This window comes from Schistocerca americana, unplaced genomic scaffold (genome assembly GCF_021461395.2).
Source record: "Schistocerca americana isolate TAMUIC-IGC-003095 unplaced genomic scaffold, iqSchAmer2.1 HiC_scaffold_405, whole genome shotgun sequence".
Lineage (NCBI taxonomy): Eukaryota > Metazoa > Arthropoda > Insecta > Orthoptera > Acrididae > Schistocerca > Schistocerca americana.
The window spans coordinates 2,501-7,500 of record NW_025726132.1 but is presented as its reverse complement, the minus strand read 5'-3'; the positions used below and the strand labels follow the sequence as shown (position 1 = coordinate 7,500).

At 52.0% G+C, this 5,000-nt stretch overlaps 1 non-coding gene across 1 annotated transcript in view; it reads left to right on the top strand.

Moving 5' to 3' along the window:
- Positions 1-4,136: 4,136 nt before the first annotated feature.
- LOC124582247 overlaps positions 4,137-5,000 on the top strand; it is a 1,910-nt gene continuing 1,046 nt past the window's right edge. The window contains exon 1 of the ribosomal RNA XR_006973826.1: positions 4,137-5,000. This exon is cut by the window's right edge and continues 1,046 nt beyond it. This is a non-coding gene — a ribosomal RNA (small subunit ribosomal RNA).

The following is a 5,000-nucleotide window of genomic DNA, read 5'->3' as shown; positions in this document are numbered from 1 at the left end:
GTGGCAAATCAGATGATGCCGCAGTCATTTACTTACGATAATCACAATCAACAAACCAGCCCCCCCCCCCCCCCGAAAACACCTTTCCTTACAACAATGTGTGCCTTAACCTAACCCGTATTGTGCCTTAACCTAACCCGTATTGTGCCTTAACCTAACCCGTATTGTGCCTTAACCTAACCCATATTGCGCCTTAACCTAACCCATATTGCGCCTTAACCTAACCCATATTGCGCCTTAACCTAACCCATATTGCGCCTTAACCTAACCCATATTGTGCCTTAACCTAACCTATATTGTACCTTAACCTAACCCATATTGTACCTTAACCTAACCCATATTGTACCTTAACCTAACCTATATTGTACCTTAACCTAACCTATATTGTACCTTAACCTAACCTATATTGGGCCTTAACCTAACCTATATTGGGCCTTAACCTAACCTATATTGGGCCTTAACCTAACCTATATTGGGCCTTAACCTAACCTATATTGGGCCTTAACGTAACCCACGTTGCGCCTTAACCTAACCTATATTGTACCTTAACCTAACCCATATTGTACCTTAACCTAACCCATATTGTACCTTAACCTAACCTATATTGGGCCTTAACCTAACCTATATTGGGCCTTAACCTAACCTATATTGGGCCTTAACCTAACCTATATTGGGCCTTAACGTAACCCACGTTGCGCCTTAACGTAACCCACGTTGCGCCTTAACGTAACCCACGTTGCGCCTTAACGTAACCCACGTTGCGCCTTAACGTAACCCACGTTGCGCCTTAACCTAACCCATATTGCGCCTTAACCTAACCCATATTGCGCCTTAACCTAACCCATATTGCGCCTTAACCTAACCCATATTGTACCTTAACCTAACCTATATTGTACCTTAACCTAACCTATATTGTACCTTAACCTAACCTATATTGGGCCTTAACCTAACCTATATTGGGCCTTAACCTAACCTATATTGGGCCTTAACCTAACCTATATTGGGCCTTAACCTAACCTATATTGGGCCTTAACGTAACCCACGTTGCGCCTTAACGTAACCCACGTTGCGCCTTAACGTAACCCACGTTGCGCCTTAACGTAACCCACGTTGCGCCTTAACGTAACCCACGTTGCGCCTTAACGTAACCCACGTTGCGCCTTAACCTAACCCATATTGCGCCTTAACCTAACCCATATTGCGCCTTACCCTAACCCATATTGCGCCTTAACCTAACCCATATTGTGCCTTAACCTAACCTATATTGTACCTTAACCTAACCCATATTGTACCTTAACCTAACCTATATTGTACCTTAACCTAACCTATATTGTACCTTAACCTAACCTATATTGTACCTTAACCTAACCCATATTGCGCCTTAACCTAACCCATATTGCGCCTTAACCTAACCCATATTGCGCCTTAACCTAACCCATATTGCGCCTTAACCTAACCCATATTGCGCCTTAACCTAACCCATATTGCGCCTTAACCTAACCCATATTGCGCCTTAACCTAACCCATATTGCGCCTTAACCTAACCCATATTGCGCCTTAACCTAACCCATATTGTACCTTAACCTAACCCATATTGTACCTTAACCTAACCTATATTGTACCTTAACCTAACCTATATTGTACCTTAACCTAACCTATATTGTACCTTAACCTAACCTATATTGGGCCTTAACCTAACCTATATTGGGCCTTAACCTAACCTATATTGGGCCTTAACCTAACCTATATTGGGCCTTAACCTAACCTATATTGGGCCTTAACGTAACCCACGTTGCGCCTTAACGTAACCCACGTTGCGCCTTAACGTAACCCACGTTGCGCCTTAACGTAACCCACGTTGCGCCTTAACGTAACCCACGTTGCGCCTTAACGTAACCCACGTTGCGCCTTAACGTAACCCACGTTGCGCCTTAACGTAACCCACGTTGCGCCTTAACCCAACACACGTTGCGCCTTAACCCAACACACGTTGGGCCTTAACCCAACACACGTTGGGCCTTAACCCAACACACGTTGGGCCTTAACCCAACACACGTTGGGCCTTAACCCAACACACGTTGGGCCTTAACCCAACACACGTTGGGCCTTAACCCAACACACGTTGGGCCTTAACCCAACACACGTTGGGCCTTAACCCAACACACGTTGGGCCTTAACCCAACACACGTTGGGCCTTAACCCAACACACGTTGGGCCTTAACCCAACACACGTTGGGCCTTAACCCAACACACGTTGGGCCTTAACCCAACACACGTTGGGCCTTAACCCAACACACGTTGGGCCTTAACCCAACACACGTTGGGCCTTAACCCAACACACGTTGGGCCTTAACCCAACACACGTTGGGCCTTAACCCAACACACGTTGGGCCTTAACCCAACACACGTTGGGCCTTAACCCAACACACGTTGGGCCTTAACCTGCTCTGTAATTGTCATACGACGCGTTAAATTAGTGTGGTGTTGCCTAACTGCAACCCCCGCAATATAGTTTGCTACTCGCACTGCCTGGTCCCCAGAGTATCGCTTCATGTTAAACACCTTGCAGCTATACACTGTAATGCGGATGGCAGCAGGACGTACATGCTCAATGCCCTTCGCAGTTGTTCATTGGCATTTGCATGGCGAAGCACAGCCTACGTTGTGGTACGGCGTGTGTCAACTGTCCGCTGATGTTGTACGTCCAAATCACACACTGTACTGCACATTGGTCCTCATGTACTGAATGATACATCGTGGTACATGTGTGACCGTACCACGACTGCGCCAACAACGGCGAACCATACGGTCCAAATATTGTGCACTCAGCTACGTGTCGTCTCCCTATAAGAGCTGGATTGCAGTATGGTATGCCGTGGATGGCGATCAGCATGAGCCGTCTGTTGATGTAGTGGCGCGTGTTGTCAGACGTAGTCGTCTCTTCTCACACACCGTGATAGCATGGTGCACTGCGTTCCACATCTGCGACATGCGACAGAGGCCGGTTGACAGTCGTTCGCGCAATGGACATCGCATACGTACGGGGGCCACCTTCCACGTGTTCGCGAAGCGTGCACATGTTGTTGCGTGTATGTGGGCAGACATAGTGTGTCGTGACACCTGACACAGGCATGCAACAATCGTTGAATTTGCAAATGGCGATGGACGTCTACGTTTGCTGGTGACGTTACGCAAATGAACAACTGGTAAACGGTTGTGGTGCGGTTGTTCTCGCTAGAGGTGAATCAGTGATGGCGACGATCGGTTGAGCTACCAACCGGTTGTTTCAGCGATACCCACCATGCCCACGAACGTGAATGGCATGTGGGTGTGAAGCGATACGCGGCGGTGGCTGGGTGGGACCGTCCCCGGCCGGTGAGGGGGGGCCTCCCGGCGTGCTGGCCGCGCGGTGCGTGGGCGCACGCGCTACAGCCGGCTGGTGGGGGCGGCCAGTGGCAGGCGCGCCGGCCGACGGAGGCGGCAGGCGGCGCAGCTGCGCGCCGGCGCACCCTGCACGCGGCGCCGTGCGGCCAAAGTAGGTCCTCGCGGGCCCGGTGCGAAGCGCGGTGGACATCTGCAGTGTGCTGGTCCGATTGAGGACTGTGTGCGCTGAGGATGCGCCGCCGCCCGGCGCTCGGCGCCGCGACGCCGTCTGCTGCTCGGTCGCCTCTGCGGTTCTCGCAGGTGGTTTGTATCGCAGCTGTGCGGACGTGTTGGCGCGTGCGCTGTGCTGGGAGAGTTCGCTTCGGCACCCAAGTGGGGCTTTTGTCCTTCTGTGGCGCTGGCGTTGGAGCTGCCGGCCACCGTAGGTGGCGCGTGTTGTCTCCCGCCGGCAATGCCACGACAGCACGCTCCCGGGCCTCTGTCGGCAGCGGCAAGCTCAGTTGGGAGCACGGGTGGTCGCACCTAAAGCGTCTACTCGCCAAACTCCGGGCGATTGCGCCTCTCTCGAACCCGACCAAGTACTTAGGACGGCGCTGCGCGCCGCCGGGACCTGAGAGGGTTTCGAGGTGTATTGTGCAGGGGAGCTCAGCCTCCTCCTGTTTGCAGAATAATTGAGCGGACGCTTGCGTGTTCGCGCGGGCCCCCGGGACACACTCCCGGGCGGCCGGCTGCTCAGCTCTAGTTGACGCAGCTCCCTGGTTGATCCTGCCAGTAGTCATATGCTTGTCTCAAAGATTAAGCCATGCATGTCTCAGTACAAGCCGCATTAAGGTGAAACCGCGAATGGCTCATTAAATCAGTTATGGTTCCTTAGATCGTACCCACGTTACTTGGATAACTGTGGTAATTCTAGAGCTAATACATGCAAACAGAGTCCCGACCAGAGATGGAAGGGACGCTTTTATTAGATCAAAACCAATCGGTCGGCTCGTCCGGTCCGTTTGCCTTGGTGACTCTGAATAACTTTGGGCTGATCGCACGGTCCTCGTACCGGCGACGCATCTTTCAAATGTCTGCCTTATCAACTGTCGATGGTAGGTTCTGCGCCTACCATGGTTGTAACGGGTAACGGGGAATCAGGGTTCGATTCCGGAGAGGGAGCCTGAGAAACGGCTACCACATCCAAGGAAGGCAGCAGGCGCGCAAATTACCCACTCCCGGCACGGGGAGGTAGTGACGAAAAATAACGATACGGGACTCATCCGAGGCCCCGTAATCGGAATGAGTACACTTTAAATCCTTTAACGAGTATCTATTGGAGGGCAAGTCTGGTGCCAGCAGCCGCGGTAATTCCAGCTCCAATAGCGTATATTAAAGTTGTTGCGGTTAAAAAGCTCGTAGTTGGATTTGTGTCCCACGCTGTTGGTTCACCGCCCGTCGGTGTTTAACTGGCATGTATCGTGGGACGTCCTGCCGGTGGGGCGAGCTGAAGGCGTGCGACGCGCCTCGTGCGTGCTCGTGCGTCCCGAGGCGGACCCCGTTGCAATCCTACCAGGGTGCTCTTGAGTGAGTGTCTCGGTGGGCCGGCACGTTTACTTTGAACAAATTAGAGTGCT